The sequence below is a fragment of the Acyrthosiphon pisum genome, chromosome A1, assembly GCF_005508785.2.
Source record: "Acyrthosiphon pisum isolate AL4f chromosome A1, pea_aphid_22Mar2018_4r6ur, whole genome shotgun sequence".
Lineage (NCBI taxonomy): Eukaryota > Metazoa > Arthropoda > Insecta > Hemiptera > Aphididae > Acyrthosiphon > Acyrthosiphon pisum.
In genome coordinates, this window is record NC_042494.1 from 47054061 (window position 1) to 47075537 (window position 21477).

A 21477-nucleotide genomic window follows, 5' to 3' on the forward strand; every position below is an offset into this window, starting at 1 on the left:
TATCATAAGCTACACTTGCACAATAAATAATATATAGATAGACATGTATTATTATGTTCTATATATAGCTGTAAAAATGCTAACATGCTAAAATGCTAAGTATAATTTTGATTTGAGACAAAATCGATTTTTTTCTGGCACTATCAGTAAATTTAAAAAATGTCACACAAAATTAAAAATAAAATAATAGTCAGTCGAGTGTTTATATTTAGTATAAAAATAATTATAGCCATAATATAGAGTAGTTGTAATTTTGAAAAGTTTATAATAAAAAAACTTTTTAACACAAGTTAAACATTTTTTAGATACTGCACGAGAGAGGAATGAATTTGTTTTGCAATGATGTTTTTGTGTTTATTTTTTTTCTGGGCGCACTTTTGGTTTAAAAAAGTCCTCCAAAACTTTCAAGTAGTCCTATCTATCGATTGGAAATCGAGTCTAGTCGTTACTTTTGAAACGTAATTTTTCGATTATCTAAGTAGCTTTCCTGAGCTATGAGCTATCGGAAACTGCAGAAAAGTTTTGAAGAAATAAAGAAATTTAAGGAAGCGTGGTTATAATATATTAGCGAATGCCGATCTGACTTGGTTTCCAAGTGATCAGTGATATTAGAATTGATATCGAAACATAAATCTAACATTATTATTTTTAAGTTAAATTTTTCATTGAATCGAACTATAATTCTTCATCCCAGATATATATTTGTAGAAACGTTTTATAAAAATGGTGGATTGTATACTAGTTGAAACCTTTCCACAAAAATCTATAATTGAATCTATTGTTTTATAAACTATTAATAAAAGTAGTTCAAAATGTACATATTAGAACAATATTAGGTACATGTTTTAAAATAAATTCTACAAACATTTTATTTAATAAATATTATAACAATATATAAATCCTTGAGTTTTAAATTAAATAAATGTCCATTTAATTAAAACTATAAACGTTCAAAAACATATTCGCGGAGAAAAGTTATTGAATTAAATATGGTTAAAAAACTAAAAAGTAATAATAGAATTAAACTTCTTCGTTCAGTTTTTTATTGTAAGACAATTAGATTTTACATTTTAATATTTGATAGATCAAAAAGAAACTGTTATTGTTAAGTCAGTATTTTTTTTTTTTTTTATTTAAAGTTTAGAAAAAAAATATTAATCTATTCATCACTATTTAGTATTTTTAATCTAAAGCCATTTTTTTCATATTATAATATTATCACCATTTATTATGCTTATTTCACATCAACTATACATTGAATTATATTCATCAAATGAACACAAACACAAAATAATTTAATAATTTAAAATAATACCTAGTGATTAATAATGATTAATGATTAATGTGCTTTAATTTTTTTTTTATCTGAAGTTCAGTTGGGCATTGACATTAATAATATAAACTACAATATTTATAATGAATTTTATTTGCAGTATTTTGAAAATAATTCTAAGCAACGTAAAATTATTCCCAAGTTTTAATTTAATAAATTAAATATTTAAATACCTATACATTTTATATCAATATTATTTTTAATTATATCAAATGAATTTGTAATTTTGCATTTTTATTTTCCAATCATAATAGTTAGTTAGGTATTCAAATTTACACAAATCTCAAAGTAGGTAATTCCAAAAAACTAAATATTTGAATGATTTAAAAACTATTATAAATATTTAAGTACACCCTGCTCTACTCAGAATCATTTTTAAATGTGACGATTTATTATTAATTTTAAAGCAAAACACATACCTAGTACAAATTATATAACTTTAAATTGTTCCTATAAGTGAGTGAAACGAAATCAGTGCCCACTATTGGTGCATTTTGCATCGTGAATTTTTTATTTTTAAATTTAATTTTAAGAAATGTTGTAGAATATTAATAAATTGAATTAAAAACTATCAAATAATAAAAGAAATATTTCAATTTGTGTTGAAGACATAAATCTGACTCATAATTTGGAATTTAAATATACTAAATTTACGTTTCTGCAATAGATTTTGTTTTTATATTAAATCCATGCTAAATATCGTCAAATGAGTGGCTTCTTACTCAAAATTTCAAGTTCTTTCAATACTCGTACCACATAAGCTTATTGTGCCAGGTAGACTTTATTATTATTTATTGTGTTTTCTGGATGGAGGAAGTTTATTTACTAAAGAGAAAAGTTTAATTAGTTATAAATTGAGGTTGCTGTGAGTGATGTATTCCCTAAAATAAAAAGGAGAGAAAAGTAGATAACCACTCTGCTGTACCGTAACAGTCGAGTGTAGATTTATTGAGATACTATTATGTATGTATTAATGAAGAATCTTGTATTAATAAATTGTCAAGCTTTTTGTTCATGAATCATTTTTTATCGATATTTATACAAAAAATATTTGTGGAATTATCTACGTTCAATTTTTTTCTAAATTCAAATCATAAAACTTATGATAAACTTTGTACTACATTTTCAAATCTTAAGTATGAATATTAAATATATCATAATTTTTAACTACGAAATAACTTACTCGCAAATCTTCGTAATTTCGAGGAATTTCGTCAAAATCCTAACATTAATGGTTTATAAAAAATATTTTTAAAATTCTACAATAACAGCATCAACCGATGCCACTAGTTCCCGGATGGATGACCACCCGGGTTCTAATGAAAAATCCTCGCCACATATACACACGTGTTCTAATCAACCGTAGGTATTCCCTCAGTTAAAAGTCCTGCTAAATATAACCTCCCGGCTCCCAATAACCCGTGTTGCCGCGAGTAAAATAATAAAAAAAGAGTACAATTATTTTCATGGTTGGATCATTTGTTTGGTGAAAGTTTCAAGTAGGTATCTATAGTTATTCGTTTTTGAGTTGCACCAAAAATATAAAATCGATTTTGTCAAAAACCAATTTCGCATAAAAATTCCTTATTTCCCATAATATTTTTTTCGATTAGTTTGAAACGTAATATGAATATATTATTTGACCACCTCCCAAAGTACCGACTAGATCTAAATTTCTTTTACAAACTACCTCACAACTTGAAAGTTTAATCAATTTTTCTTCTATAATTTGTGTACACGCACACTTAAGAAAAAACACACATCATTGTAAATTTGTAACACATCTATCGATTTGCTCAAAATTTAAATTATTGTTTACCACATGATAATATAAACAACAAGGTATGATCGTAACTTTTTGACGGTCAGATCACTCAGATCCTTCGGTATAAGGCACCTGATGTAGCATAGTGTACAGTACTAATAGTTTAATGACATTATTATAATGTTGGTAAATGGTAAGCAAGTGCCGTGTTTGAACCAAATCTGGAATTTTGTGATGATACCATGTTGTTTATATCATGGTATACCGGAGCCTGGAATGTCTGGAATGCATTACATACTCTGCATACATGGATACCTGTATACCTATTCACGAACAGGATCATGCGAGTTAGGCATTACGCAGTACGGTAAAAATAAAATATCACATAAATTTGATCATAATCATAATACCTATCAGAATTTAAAACTAACACTTAAACGTGTTTTTTAAATTTTTATAAACGTTATTTATGTTTTACATTGCTCAAAAACAAATTACCTTCAAAATGTAATAAAACTATTTAAGTTCAGTTTTATCTTATTACCTACCGTGGCGGACATGGTTTTACGTTGTACAGTACCTATTAGACCGAATATAACTCGATAAAGAACCTCATCAACGAAAGACAGAAAAACAAGTACTTTTTAGTTCTGGAAATTCAAGGAAATTTGAATTAATTTAAATAACGTTAATTCTGGAGAAAAATATTTTTAGTTTTTCCCGTTACATATACCTACCATCACGTCGCGCCTACCCAAGTTGCAAATAATATCCCTAGTAAATTCAATTTTTTAAATTCCTTATTTTCTCTGCTTTAAATTGAAGATTTTCTTTTAATATCGATGTATATTTTGCGTGTAGAATTTATATACTTACCTACATATTTCATACAAACAAGTTCAGTAGGGCCCATTAGTTATTAACACGAAAATACGAATATGATACAAAAATATTTTTTCCAACTTAAATGGATGTCCAATAATAAAATTATAGTGTTTTGAACTTTCAAGGTTTGAATTCTACGAACTAAGCACGCAAATGTTATTTATTTTCTAAATTGGATAGTAAAATATGACTAAAATGTGTACATTTATGGTATATAACACACATACATTATATATCTGCTGTCTGTACGTTATACTCAATAGAATAACCTATGCCTAGAATTAAGTGGTTGCTTTGAAGTTTTTTTTATTTACTTTGTGCTACTTGATTACTTAATAGACAACGTTTCAAATAACTATTATAATTTATAGTACTATATCTTTATGTGAGTGAAGCAATCGACAAATTCAGTTATTTTCAAATTTTCAATACGTTTAAAATAGGTCATGTTTTTTTTCTGCATTCGGTGCCTAGTTGGTAAAATGAAAATGCCTTAGTAGTCAATATGTACCTACCGATATTATTATTTTTTTCTGGCAGAAATGTAATATTGTTTTTTGAACTCTCGATAATAAACAGAATTCTTTTGATAATTAAAACATTTTTCTGGTCTAATTTTATGTTTGTTAGAAGTTACAGTTATTTTTATATTATAATGAATCAATTATTTCAACTATCAAAAAGTACATAAAATTAAAATTAAATCAATAACAATAATATTTTTAATTTATTAGTAATAAAATTAAAAATAAGTATTTGAAACAATAAATAAACCTGCATGAAATGAACCATAAAATAAATTAAAATACATATGTTAAGTAAGCCTATATAATATAGTTTAGTAGATGATTGCCCATACTCACTAATTAAGTTTAGTTGCAGAGCTAGGTATGTTAACCAATTTTTTGTTTAAGTAGTTTAATTTAAATTATCCTAAAAAAATATACAACAGAGCTAAGTCAAGGTTAATTTTAAAATATTAATTAATTTACAAATTTTCAGAAAAATAATAACTTTATAAGTTAGGAAAATTAAAAGTTATTTACTTTTTTTTTAAATATAATATTATATGATAGTAGTTCGTACTTTGTACACTCGTCGGCAGATATCGATCTGTCTGGGTAGCTCTCAGGATTTTAAGCTATAATAACTGGTTATTAACAGAGCAAATACCTTTACTATTGCTATACTATATTAATTTTGAACAAGAGACGTATTAAGAAGGGACTTTATACAGCGCATGGTAACGGAGGCTTATTTATTATAATATGTACGTATAAAAAATACCTATTATTACTTGGAATTTTAGTGGCTAATATTTATATTTCCATAGTATATCCATCTTGTTCTGTTATAATGATAAAAAAATATGTAATCAATGCAACAAATGTACAGTTCATAATACGCAACATATCCGTAAATGGATCATTTCAAAAATATGGGTTATTCCTTGTCACACAGCTATTGTGTTCATAATTATGCGTTGAATAAAGTTATAATTAATGTGTTAGTTTCAATATTGAAGTTGAATTATGTATTAGTTTAAGTATGAAACATAGTTAAGTACCCTAAATCTCTCTCCCTAAGCTTGTCACAATTAGAGTTTCTTTCTTTTTTTTTTTTTAAATGTTAGATAACATACAGTTTGTTATGAGTTATCTCTTCACTATTATAATCACAATACTCTTCTCTATAATTTGTTTTCTTTAAAAAATAAAATTGCTAAACAGTAAGTATTTTTTTGAGAAGGTTTGTGTCTGTCACACAGTTTATTCTCTCTCCCTAAACACATTTTTGAATTGTCGGTAAATGATAGGAAAAATAAATTTTTTTTTAAATAGAAGTTTGCGCAATGTACAGCATGACAACAAACCATATTGTGTTTTGTTTAGACATTATAAACACTTATCAGTAGTTTCCACAGTGACAAACAGGACGGTTTGTCGGTGCTTGTTTTTATTCAACCTCTCTCCCTAAGGCCCTTAAAATACTTGTAGCAAGTTTTTATTGAGCATTATAATTAATAATATTTATGCATATATTGAACAGAATGTATATACCATATACACTTACTAGAAATAGTTGACTTTCTAATCAAAAATTCTAACTAACTGTCAAAACCTCTCTCCCTAATATCTCTCTCCCTAAAATAATTATCAAGTAAGGGTAGTGTAACCACTGGGTGACTCCTCCCATCATGTTTTCATATAAATATTCTTTTTTTTTTCAAATATCACATATTGTTATTGTCCCTAAAGGAACAGATTGTATATACCTTATAAAAAAATTAAAATTAAAAATTAAAAATTTTTTAGGGAGACAGAATATTTTTTTTTTTTTATGTACTGTGTTGTTGTTTAGTTATGTTTAGTAATTAGATTATTTGTATGTATGAGTCTAGATTATGGCACCAAAACAAATGTCTAAAGAAAAGGTAAAAACAAAAAGGAGAAAATATCACCAAAAACGAAGGGAGAAAATAAAGAATGATCCAGTGTTGTAATTTCTCTCTCCCTATATTTCAAAAATTTCAAAAGTTAAGCATGTACAAAAATATTAATGATTATGTGTGCATACTCCATGATATTGCAGTAAGGCCTAGACAGATAGTTATTGTTTAAAAAAAATTGGGATATTTAGTTTTTATTATTGGAAAAAAGTGAAGCTTGAAATAACCCATAATTTTTAAATGACCCAAAGAACTTTAATTTTAACAAAATAACAAAATTAAGATACAATTATTTATGAAATTAAATAACTTGTTTACTGACAAAGTTATTTTCTAACATTCTATTTTTTAGATTCTGAGCGGAGCGAAGAAGCTATTAGTTTTACAATGGTGTTTATTTATTTTATTTTTTTTATATCCTGTATACCTACAACATTTCTACCAGAAGAAGTGCTTCAATCAAATATGCTTTCAACATATTATAGTATCTTATCTTTTAGCTTAGGTCATTCTTCGATGTTATCAATAGTTATTTAATGCCACGGGAAAAACCACCGAAAAATTACGAAAAAACGCTAAAAATAGGATTTAAATTTCTAACGCTTTGTATATCACCATAGAAAGGAATAAAAAATTATAATATTATAATATCGTCTCCGCTCAAAATTGTTTTTCTTATACAATGATATTATAGTCATTGAATTCAAGTCTAATATAATCTATTATACAATGACCCACTTATAACCTACTGTACAGCAGAGCGACATCCACTTACCTGTTTTTTTTAAATTTAACGAGTAGAGTTAAGTCATCAAAAAAAAGTAATTTATAAATTATAGCTTAACCTTTAACTTTTTAACTAGTTACTGCCCAGCTTCGAGCTTATGTACACCAACTATTCATAAATATTTACTTTTTATTTAGTTATAATATTAGCGACACATTTTATAAATCGGATATTTTTTATACTTATATTACCTCAATTATATATTTATATATGTATACATTTTACATCACGTTAATAGAGGACCAAATAATGTTTTAGATTAACATTGCGAATAATTGTAAATCAAACTTTTTAAGTCTGACACACCCATCGTGTGACCTTTTCCAGTGCTTTAGTTGAAATGTATTTAAAAAAAAAAAATCACCACTTCTACTGAAATCGTAATAAAACACTGTCGTTGGTTTGACGTTATATTCTATATATTGTGGCGTGGATATATCAAAGTTTTATAGTCCAAACTTTCGAGCCCTCCATTTTCCCCGAGCGTAACTGAGTAAAAATCTATTTCGACAATAAATCATAAATCCATTAACAATTTCGTATGTGCATTTAAAATACGACTGAAATTGGAAAATAGGATTGGTCCGATTGGTTTTCCAAAATTAACTTCCCGAGCGATATTAATATAAGAGCTATTTGTGCATGGAAAGGATTTTATGCACATGGTGACCTAATCCGATATTATGCTAAAAGGACGTGTATTATACCTACGTGCTAAAGGACGTGATAATATTTCGCAACTGTTGTTCTATCACCGTTGTTCAGATGGCGTACACTTTACTCTACACATATAATATATAATATCCGGTCGAACAACAGAAATAATGATTGAATACCTCTTTCCTCTCCTATATTCACATAACTGATTACATTTCACTGGCGCTGCTCAGTGTTCATGTCAAAATAGCTGCGGAATTTCGTGTAGGAAACTTTACGTTTATTATGACCAGTGTAATTATCTCGTTAACGACTCCGCGACCATAGTTGATAAATATTAAAGGTGTATCGAAGTAAATCATAATTTTTCAACGCAGGTACCTACCTACTTTTAATTCTTTACATTCATTACATTCCGTGCGAACAACACGTCTTGTAATATTGTTTTTCACGTTTCATTTAACCGTGACATAATCTGCTTGGCTGGCTTTTAAACACATACAATAATATTGTTGAATGAATAAAATGTACTCAGAAACAGGAATAATTTAGTTTGAAAACCGTATAAAAAAAAGATTTTTTTTTAAAGAAAAAATGCGTTCCGTCTTTATTTCTCTCTCGACGAAAGTATGAAGCCTCGGGATAACATAAAACGGTAGATATTAGTACAGTTGGGGCCCCCAAGGTAGATTCGGCAAACCTCTAGAGAACATGAATTGATGCTTACTCGAATTTCGGCGGAATCCCCTGCTAATATTGATTCAAAAAACGAATTATACTTTACGAAATGGAAAACAATCTTATGTATGATAAACTGAGTCTGTGTAAGCTATTACTCCGCAACACTCAATTAAATAAATGCATGTGTTTGAATTTTGTAAATCTGTGTGATTTAATTTGTTTTGTTTGCCATTAAGTATATTTATTATTTATCATTCTTCCAATTATAAAGTTATATAGTATACCAATTGTAAATAGGAATAAAAAACGAAATTAATTTTAAATTTAAACGTTTTATATAAATTATACTAGATATAAGAACCATACACAAATTTTGTTTTTTAAATAATTGAAACATATTGTGGTGAGGGCAATATTTTAAAGTATTTAAATTAAAATATTGAAATCGCATTAAAATAAAAAAATAAGCTAATACATTTATTTTAATAACATATAATAAGTATTAAAATTTTTGAACTTAATATTGATAAAGACATATTAAGCATGGTTCAAAATAACCTATTTAGTAACAATTTCTGTTGAAGATTTTGAAAGAAGTCTCCTTAAAAATGTATTATTTATACGTAAAAAATATCAAAAATATTAATGAACATTTCCATTAAAGGTAAGTAGTACCATTGAATATACACTCAATGGTAGTAGATACCACTGAAAAGTAAAAATCGATATGCATATATAGTATAAAATTGAAATAATATAACGTCACGCGCGGAATGTTATAAATAAAAGCTCTGATATTAAAAATAGGTAAAATAGGCTTTCTTAAAAGTAGTGTGTGTGTGTGTGTGTGTGTGTGTGTGTGTGTTGTATATTGGCATATATTGTTATATAGCATAATACGCGTGTATAGATGAAAATTATTATATATATTATAATGACTAATCCCTGAAACCATGACTATAATAGTCACGCAATCACAACAAATTACTATAATATCGCTTCCATTCGTTCAATTTTCTATACCACGTATAACAATAATTAAGGGTGACCATTAACATTTTTATTATTATCTATAGCTATGTCTTCACAAATTAAATTCCTGTTAAAACTAACTGAATATTTTCAAATTTTCAAATTGATTTATGGAAAAAAAAAAAATAAATATAGTATTTCAAGTTACACACGGATTGCCAATCGTGAGAAGTATACGATCACCATGTGACATTGTTGCATGCAAAATGTTATGTACTATAACTTGAGGGAACTTTTACTATATATTTCGATAACACTACATTATCATATTCAACTTTTTTATCATGATATAATGACTAATAGGAATCCAATTAATATATTATGTATGTATATTGCATGATATATAACATATATTATACGCCGTATAGGAAAGTGAAAAAAAATGTATGCATCAATAGATGTGTGCACTCTCATGAAAATAAAATTCAATATCTTCTCATTTACGAATTTCTAATATTAAATTGTACAAACTATAAAGGCTTAGCATATGATGTGATTATTCAATATTAGAACATAATATAATATCGATTTTGTCAGGGTAATGTGTTTCTGTCCATTGAGTATCGATTTCAGTATAAGGTCAAGAGTTTGATTCGTTCTAGAGCAAACAATGGTCTTGGTTTATGTTATAATAAAACGATGGACGTATAGTGTATACCATACAACATGTCCCATAAGTCATTGTACGTTACGCTGTAAATATTTTTACGCAACAATCATTTTATTAACTGTGATATAATAAAATAATATTTACGGACTAGATTTGTTATTATTATATAGATAGGGGTTGATGACTTTTACAATATTTTTCCTTTGATTCTATAAAATGCTAAAAATTCGTATCGTGAATTTTTTTGCATTTACAGCTATAAATGCTTTTTTTGTTTCTTAACGTAATTTTTTTTATTTTATTGTTTTACATAATTATTTCATGTTTTTGATATTTTTGTACAATGTGGGGCATTTTTCTCAAATTTAGATTTGTGAGTTTTTGTCTTATTAATATTTTTTTTTTTATATTTTACTTTTTAATTTTTTTTTAACAATTTCATATCATTTTTTTTACTGTAAAATAAACTTAACGTTTAAATATTTACTATTGTCTATTAATTTTATGATTCGTATTTGAAATTTCAGTGACACACATTATCACACCCATATATCTAATAATAAATATTATTTTTAAATTACATTTTTTCACTTATTGTAGATTTTTTTGGTTATTTCCAGCGGGGGCTCTGTTGTAAATAACACAACAATTTTGTACTTATTTTATTTATTTATTTAACTAATATTATATTTTTATCTTTCGGTGGTTTTAGGTATTCCTCATAAATGTTATTATCTACGTTTTAGACTAAAAAAACAACATTATAAATTCAAATAAAAAAAAAAAATGTGAAGATAATATATTGTAATGAATTATATTTTATTACAGTGCCTAAATTAAATTAATTAAAGTTTAAAACTTTAAAATACAATGAATATATTAATATTTGATAAGTGTTTATTATCATAAATCGTACTAATATACAAGGGCAGTTATAAAAAATACAACGCGCGACTACTCTTGTTTCAGATAATAATGGACCGCTTTAAAATAAATATTGAAAAATATAGTTAGGAAAACTATTAGTTAAAAATTAAATCTAAATTTAATATTTTAAATACTATATGTTGATAGTTGTAAATTAAAAAATAAACTTGATAATATTGAATATATTGGATCAATTATCATGTCAATGTATCATATCAATAAAATCATGTTTTTAAAATACTTATTTATTGGCTTTTGGATAGTAATAATTAGTAGTTACCTAATTGATGCATTTTTTAAATATTGAAGATTATATCGTTATTTATTAAAACATCAAATTTTATAGAAAAAATAATGTTCAAAATTATCCATTTTCCATGGAACGATGGAATTACGGAAGTATTTAGTGTTGATGGACTACAGGATATGCGTTAGGTTTGGATAGATATTACATCACAAAATTCACTTTCATTACCTATTATTTCTTTTAATTGTCTACACATGGTTATGTTAATAATATATAAAAAAAAGCTTCAAAATGTACATATTTATGAACATATTGTTTATATTATTATATTATTCTAAAATCTCCACGATAATTAATATCATGTGACAAAAGCGTATAGATTCGAGTGCGGTAATTTATGTTACGCATGGTCGAAGTATTTTTGATGAACAATCAACTGTCTTGTTTATAATGTCAGAGCTACAAAATGTTTACCTAAAAGACCCAAGCTCATCACTATTATAATATGTCATAAAACAAGTCCATAACAAAATAATTAAACCGAAATACCTTTTAAATTATGCAATGTGCAAGGGTGCACGAATATTTGATTTGAATTTATTGCTGCTCTTTTATTTCAGTATATATAAAAAAATATAAATATAAATAATATTCCATTTTTTGAAAATACAATTCTATTATTTTTATAAATAATTAAATTGGATATGAATTTTCGGGATTCTTAGTATTTTTTTTTTTTAGAAACTTTAAGGGTTATAGTTAAATATACCTACCTGCCTACCAACAATAATAAAACATTACTAAACATTCAAATTAGACATTATACAATTATTTGAAAACCTATGTGGCTACGCATAACCGCAACGGATAAGGGTAAATAATATCATTTCCTTGAAGTATAATAATGCTTAAATATTTAAACAAAAACTACTGAAAAACATACCCATTTTGTACTGTCAATCGTCGTATTATATATTATTTTAGTCTAAATACGGTTACACATACACTAAAATCGACGGAACTCGCAGACGGCCAACTAACGCGTTCAATTACTATTGCACTCTCATTAGGTAGGTTGTAACTAACACTTATAATATTATGTACGGTCAAATATTAATCGTGACATCAAATTGCATTGTTCATGTCCATAGCTCCGATACAGAGTGTTCAGAAAACGAAAGAATCAACTAACGATGTAGGTATACCAATTCAACTGAACACCGCAACCACAGACAATAATAATGAACCGTAATAACTGATTTCATTGATTTATTTGATATTATTTAGGACTAGAGATTTATTTTGCTTTTTATTATTATTTTTTACGTATCATAATATGTAATATTGTAGAATTTCTCGTACAAACGTTCGATTAATGTTGAAGTTGTGGTGAAGTATTTGATTTTTAGTCATGATCGCAGTAGTTATGGATATTACGTTATTATTTAAATATAAATTATTTTGTAAGACAAAATATCGGTGAATCTACCTAGGTTGATCGGACGACCGAAGAGCGACTCACTATCACCCTGTATATGAAGGTAGAAAGTAACGCAATGTGTACAATAATAATACGACAACGTGTGTGTGTACAGTACAATAATGTATGTATGTGTACGAAATAGGAACTAAGGACTTATGACGGATTTTACTTTCAAACGGTTTACTCTGCCGTCGCTGTGCTGTCAGCGTTGGCCGTTGTGAATGAGAATTAGCTCGCCGTCGTTTTGTAGGGCACCGCGCGCCGGTTGAATATAATATTATGATATCATGGTATTTCGCTACCACTGTGATATTGTAATAACGAAAAACCTTTACTGACAGTTTCGAAAGGGAAATATTTTGTAAGTGCAATAATAAAATAAATTTTAAATACACCCAAAGTAATCTTACACGTGCGCTAAAATGTTAAGATTTATTCACGGCAATTTCCTCGTCAATAAATAAATAATTAGAAGCAGTAAGCGAAGGGTCGCATCCTCGGGTATCTTCCTCCATCTGTAATTCATGTCATTTTACGCAATCTACGCATTTACCTACCGTACACACGTCACTCTAAACATTGTAAAATAGCTGGATTTCACAGTAATTTCTCTAATGTTCTTCAAATCAAAAACAATAAATAAATTAAACTATGAACATTTTAACCCTGATTTTATTTGCAGCGCTGTACCCATAGCAAAATGAAACACTTTGAAAATCTACTTTTTAACATTCGTATAATATGTATCATATCACTAGAAACTTCAATCCGCTTGTAATCTACTGTACAGCAAAGCGACATCCACTTTTTTATATTGTTATTATTTATTATATCATGTAAGCTGAATTAACATTATATTATTATTATTATTTTTTATTCGTTTCTATGGTGATATACAAAGCATTAGAAATTAAAATCCTATTTTTAGCGGTTTTTTGTAATTTTTCGGTGGTTTTTCCCGTGGCATTAAATAACTACTGATAAAATTGAAAAATGACCTCTCTAAAATCTTGATCCAATTTGCTAAAAGATAAGGTACTATTTGTTGAAATCGAAGCACCCTTTCTGGTAGAAAATTTGTAAAAGGGATACAAAAAAAAAAATAAACACCATTGTAAAACCATTAACTTCCTCGCTCCGCTCAGAATCTAATATTACCATAATTTCAGTTAGGTATTCGTTTAAGATTATAATATGAGTAGAGTGATGAAGTAATTTGTTATACGATAACCCATGCATGTGTTATATACTTACTACAAATTGAAGTTCCACAGATTGTAATACTAGCAGATTATTGAGAGAATCAACTGATAGAAATGTTAGGTAATCATGAAAATTTAAATCACTACTGACATATACAATGATAATATTATCTTATAACTTATAAGCGATAAGTTACTAGCTGACCTCGAGCACTACGTTCTCCGTTAAAGATGGCAACTCAATATAATTCAAACTTTGTTCAGTTTGTTATTTAATATTCGGTGTAATATTTTTCCAAGTTAAAAAATGTTCATCTTGAATCTTGAATCTCCTTATACTTGTGTAAGCACTAAACACCACTTCGATATGCGAATTTCGGGAAATTCTTTTTAGTGCATACTTACATGGTGGTACGAAGGTACCGTAAAAATTGAAAGCCTCAATAGCTAGGTAACATTCTTTAGGCTCTACGTTGATCAATCAGTAAGTCAGTCAGGACACGTTCGATTATATTATATTATATTATATTATAGCCATCTCGCCCGGCGTTACCAGCGAGACACGTTTGTAATTATGCAAACAGTGTATTGGCAGGTTGTTTTATTATTATATTTGGCAGACTCCTCGATGTGCGTACGTAACTGTAAAATGTCTAACTCCAAAGTTTTAAAGTTTACCAAGTTATCTATAATTATTATTATTATTATTATTATTATTATTATTATTATTATTATTATTATTATTATTATTATTATTATTATTATTATTATTATTATATTACCTTATTATTTATTAATTTGTTAATTAATTAATTATTTATATTTACCTACCGTTGATTTATTTTATCTTAATACCCATTAGAAATTGTTAACACAGTAATTTTGATGCTTTTGACCAAATATAAAATACAAGTCTAAAATTATATTCAATCATAATAAATATTTTATATTTTGTAACCAATAGCAACCCTATAATAAACAAACATTTATTATTTTTATTATTTCTATAAAAATTCTCAAATTTGAAATTAAAAAAGTTATGGGTCACTTATTGATTTGAACATAGCCTATAGATCCTTAGAATAGTGTAACTTTCTGATGGTAAAAAAGAATTCTAAAATAAGTGAAGTAATTTTTGATATTGCCATGAACAAACAAACAATTTTTCTTCTTTATATAGAGTATAGATAACTTAAATTATAATGTATTTGTTGTGATAATTATGTGAACAATGTCATCTAATAATCAATAAAGAAATCTTAAGTCGTCTCGAAGTCGACAGTGGATTTTATTTTGAGTATTTTATTGCTATTTGGATAGCAATAAATGGTTCTTGTGTATCGATGATTTTTTTCCAGTCATTTCGGGGCATATTTAAATTTTTATTTTCAAAAACAAGTTACAAGTTTACGATTTTAATTTTAAATGCGATTCCCATTGAACAGTGTTTAGTTTGGTTTAATAACCTATAAATAAATACGTTTAAAACTATTTTATGAAATAAATAATAATATTATATAATACTACTGTCAGTTGTCTTATATAAAATTTAGTTTCACCGTAAAATTATTGTACATTCGACAGACTGATGAAAAGCAAAAATTTAAAAACCAATAAAATAATGCTGATATTGCTTTATTGTCACCGGAGCTAATAATTTACTAAACTAATAAAATAAATATAGTAAGTACTGAATTCATAAAAATGTATTGTGATAACATTTTGATGACTTTTAAGTAGCTAAGGATCGTGTATTTGTATACATTTTATTTTCAGAATTGTGCCTGCGTTAATCATCTTAGCTAAAAGCAATTTTTAAACTGTCAATTAAATATATTAAGTTGTAAACTATATACATTAAAAATTGAACGCTGTGCATTTAACTGTCTCATAAAATAATAAAACTCGATGCTTGCGATGGTTAAATTGTTTTTTAATAACTAATTTATAACTTAAAGTGAAATTAATGCATTAATGATGGTATATACGAGTTCATGCAAATCCACTTCAATATTGGATTAGAAATAAAATAGCGAGCTCGTGAATAATTGGCACAGTGACAGGGAATGGAAAAGTAAGTATGTGTTGAAAATCGTAAATATCATCTTTTGGATGAGGAGGGTAGTGGATATATGAGTTAAGCCCCAAATTAAAGGCATGAGCTGGTAAATGGTTGTGTATCATCCCTAAGCCTAGCAAATGAGATATTATAAAATACCACGGGAGAGATTAGAGTTAAGAAAACAAGGAGCCTGAGGAATATCAGTCTAATTAATTTATACTAACCAGACGAAGTAAAGTGGACTGTCCATCAGGATTTTAATCAGAAATTCTTGATCTTAATTATATACATGACAGTATACACAAGCATACACTCCCCCCCCACAAGAAAATGTATCCTTTAATACTGAATTTAATTAACTTCCAATGTTTGTAATTTTTTAGTATTTATATAGTATTTTTAACTATCCACACGTCTTAATGAATATTATTTAAAAATTAAAATACTTCGATTTTCAATGCAATTTTATAAAATAACATTTATTTTATTTAATGTTATATAACACCTGCAAACTTAATTTTTTTAAATGTGTACCATATCTTTTATTGAAAATTATTAAGCATATGATTGTTTTTTGCAATTATGTTGATGAATATAAATAGAATTTGAACGAGTATTCTTATAGTTATGTTTATATTATAATGTAAGGCTGTAGCGTATGGTGATCTGTAAAATAAATGAATCAATGTAAATAATATATTCAAATGTTATAATTTGTAAAAATTATTTGAGTAATATAATAAATAGTACCTACTTATTATGTACTAGACTAAATATCACATCCATTTTATAGTTTATAATATAAAACTATATGTTGAGGACGATAATAATTATTATAATCATCCTTAGTACATTAATAGTGTAATAACACAGCAACTACTCGTTCGAATCGATTTATATACAATATGTTAACATCTTAAAAAAAAACAATTTAATTAATAATTAAAAAGAAAAAGGGTTAAGCAAAATTATTCTAAAATTTAATAAAACATCTAAGAGATTGAAAATAATATGGTGTCATTTAAAAAAATCCAAGAATCATTATTTGTATAAATACGTTATCATAGTATAAAATGGGGTGAGCATGCTTGGTGAATCACTCTGTATACATTGTATATATATATGAAAATAAATTCTAGTCAGGAGGACGGAGTGGCTGAGTGGACTACGGCGTCGGTTCGAATCTCGACCACGGGCGGCTCCTCTACCTGGGCAGGTAACTGTTTAGAGAGAGAGAGGCGGACCGGGCATGGCAAAACCTACGGGTGCCTAATTTGAAATTCTGCCAAAACTAAACACACGTGTTAGCCTAACTTATACAGTATTCTCCCCCACAGTTGAAAAACCATCCAATGGCCTAAGTTTCCGCGGGTTAATCAATAATAATAAAAAAATTTTAGTCTGAAAAGAGATTTTATCGTAACAGATTGTAAACTTAAAACTACTTTGAATATTTTTGGCTGAAAAATTATTATTTAATTTCTATGAAACAAACACAATACAAATACGATGATTATTGATTATATATTTTTGAGCTCAAGAATATTATTGACTAATTTTAAATAAATAAAATTGATATTTTACAGGATTTAAAAGAATCAAAATATTATTAAGTTAATAATGAAATAGTCAAAATAGAAATAGAATTTAAGAATTCATGTTAATCATAAAGTTATTCTAATTAAAGGTATGAGAAAGGAACATATACAATTTATATTTATGTTTTGTGTTGGTTGTTATGACACTAACATTTTAAATTTATCAAATTATAAATGTTTCATCGTGTCATCAAGTTGTTAAATATAAAATATAAATCAAAAGCTAAATAGTTATCTTAGGAATTGTATAGGTAGTTTATTATACTATATTATAATATTACAAAGATACAAATAAGACATATTTGGCTTAGGTTTATATAATACAGTTTAATATATTTATTGATATAAAAAATTATAAAACTCGGAAAACATATTAATTTAATTTAAAAATTGATTGGTTATTTCAACCAAGGTTCTCACTTCATAGTTCAAACAAAATTTAAATTGAATAATATTTTTAAAAAAATCGTTCTAAAAATGCACTTGCATTTAATGAAAAAAAAGTTAAAAATAAAGTATAAATAAATAAAGTTATCCGTTATTTTTCACCCTTTTCAAAACATTTTTAGGTACTGCAGTTTATATTATTTATTTAATTTAACGAATTATGTATGGTACTCATGATATTTGAATAGTTCGATTGTCCATCGGTACAATATGTCCTGTAAAATTCTTGCAAAAATAATAATGTGAACATTGCATTTTCAAATTTTAGGTTTATTAATTATAAATATATAATATAATATAATATACTTGTAACAATCGCCTTAAATGAACATAATTATCGTATGTGTACCACTGGCATATAAATGAAAAGAAAATTATTTTATATGACTGTACACAAGTGTCCTTGAGATGTACAACGTGCAGGGAATACGAATGCTTGACATATCTCATTATACGGATACTTCCGGTCAACGGTCTTATTATTAGCGAACGAGAACTCAGAAGTACTGGGAAATGGAAAATAACGTATACCAACTGATACATCAGATGAAAATAAGTATACAACTGTAAAGAAACACGTTTTTCAGACGTTTCCGTTGTGTTTATACTTTAATACTCATGTTGAAAAATACGTCACAAACAAATAATAATAATATTGTCGTCCCGTGGCCATTCCGTCGAAAAATAATTCTATCGAATTCTCACATCAAATAAAGGGACACCTAACTCAAAGGCTATACTTATCATCTGGTATTCGAAACTCAAAGGACTGTATATTTTACGATATCACTATATTTTGTCTCGCAATTTATAGTTGGATAACAACATTACGATAATATCTGAACTCTGTGGGTAAGTAATCGAACTATTGCAATAAATTAATAAATCTAATTGGTCAATAAGTAGATAAATAATACACGATTAGACAATAAACATCGTTAAAGTAGATTAAAATAAGGAAAATGATAACCTAGGATTATTTAAATCTTCTTTCATGATTATTGTGAGCCATTTTACACCATAAAAGTATAATGTCGTGTAATGTGTAAATACAACAAAAATGTGGTATTTGTCCCATTGTTCCCCAAATTCAAAATCAAGATCCAAAACTAACCTTATAAATCCCAATACATTATTTTAATGTCCAATAAAATTCGACATCGAGAGTAGTGTAGAAATACAAATAGTCCTGAAGAAATACCTACCTGTCCAAGTTCATAAAATATACTACTGGCCACTGGGCTGTGGGGATGTATTCATAGAAAGCACTAACCGGTGAGAACATTAACACAAAATAAATCAATTAATTGGCAACAGTTCACTTTCTGTATTAAATAAATTAACCCTAAACATTTTTGTTTTCATTTTAGAGTTTTTAAAAATGAATTTAAATGTTAAGTCATAATTTTTTTTTTTAATCATTAAATATTTTTAAGTTATTAATTGTTTGTTGTTTAGGTGGCTTAGTTAAAATTAAATAATATTAATGCATTCATTTAGGTTCAATAAGAGTACCTATATTGTTTTTAATTGGTCCTGACCTGCAATTTTTCAATAAATAATTAATATTTTCATAAAATATATAAAAAAAGTCGGAAAATGTAGAAGCCCTTAGCTGTTAAAATTTAAAAAAAGGTATTAATTCTTATCTGCAAAATAGTTAGCGAATTTCAGGATTTTGAAGCTTATAAAATAAAATCGTGACTATGTATTTTTAAATTGTTTGAGTTGCTATAAAAACCACTTATGTGATCTTTTATTAAATTGTCATACTTATTGACCTAGCTTAAAAGTTAAATCAATACAAATTTCAAGTCTCTTCTGTTTACAAATACAAATTTTTCATTTTTGAATTGCAAAAAAAAACAAAATTGGTTTCGCGTAAAATTTTCTCATTGTTCCCTATATTTTTTTTCACTTTTTAAAAAATATTTCTTGGAATTTATTATTAGTGACCTCTCCTCTCTTCAACAAGCTCTAACCACAAGTAATTTCCTACCATAGATCACTCTCGAAGTAAAACGAAGTATTGTTACTAATGTTACTGCTCCTATAGACACAATAATAACAAAACACGCATCATTGTTTACCTAACCATTGCTCCACTTCTAATCTAAAATGTATAAGCATAATAAACGATTATTCATAATGGTTAATAGACAGTAAGATATGTATACATGCAGTATGAAATTGTCGAACACGTCTTAAGCCATTGAATTTTAGAAATTAAACCAGAAGAAATATTATCAAGTTACATCTTGGAAAATGAAGTAGGTACCTCTGCTTCGAGCCCTCTTCTATCTGTCTTTTCTTTCCATGTCATTATTTATTATTTTTTATCACTTAAGCTTATTGTTCTAATTGAAACAGACGGCATGATATGGAATTTTGAAAAAAGAAACAACTTGGCATGATCATTAAGCTATCACGTAGGAAGGAATAAATTATATGAAAACATGATTTTAAATCATAAAAAACTTCGAAGTTTTGTCGAATCGTTTAAATGATATTTTCCCCATAAATTGGGATTGGGTTTTTTTACTAACTCAATGTTATCGATTTGTTTTAAATAAATTACAAGGACACGTTCTTCTTGATAACGGGAAAACATCAAGCATCTTACATTTCCTATAAGCGCATAAAAGAATAATTATCTTTTATGCTTTTTAATTAAAATAAGAAATTCGAATACTTAGTTTCGTTGTTACCTGATTACAGATAACTTTTAACTTATTTTTACATTATAATTTTAAAAGAAAATCATATAGCTAATGTAATATTAAAAAAATGAATAATAAAAAAAATATAAATGTAATCTATCTGTCGTTGAAAAAATATACAATAATACTATTAAATCAATTCATAATGGTTTAGATCCAAAAAAAAACAGTTATTGATTATTAACAATTTATTAGACTTTCGAACTAGTGTAGTAATATACTAATATGACATTGTTTTAAATATTCAATGTTCCAGTTGACTTGTGGTAGGTATATTATATTTTATTGTGTCCTATATTATATAATATTTTAAATACATTAAAAATAAACTGAACATTTCATTTTTTTTTCATTGGTTTTATAAGTTTAAAACCTTATAATATTAAGTGTTATTTAAAGTTATTATATAAAATTTGAATCAATATTTATGTGAGCTAATAAGGATTTGAGTCTTTTGTCATTGTAATACTATCGAGGTTAATTAATTTATAAACTTTAACGAACCCTACATTATTATTGTGAAATTCGTAATGTTGTTACACTCTAACAGGATCTATTAATTATACTGTCCTTTAAAATGTATTTATAATTT

General features: G+C 26.6%; 1 protein-coding gene across 9 annotated transcripts in view; it reads right to left on the reverse strand.

The window, feature by feature from the left end:
- LOC100167740 (potassium channel subfamily T member 2) overlaps window positions 1-21477 on the reverse strand; it is a 230443-nt gene that overhangs the window by 190539 nt on the left and 18427 nt on the right. Inside the window, exon 1 of one of the 9 annotated variants that reach the window (XM_029487169.1) lies at window positions 12317-13663. The exons of the other annotated variants lie outside the window; for them this stretch is intronic. The gene's annotated coding sequence lies outside the window, so the exon portion shown is untranslated. Of the gene's footprint in view, window positions 1-12316; window positions 13664-21477 lie in introns of those variants that run through there. 9 annotated transcript variants of the gene reach the window in all.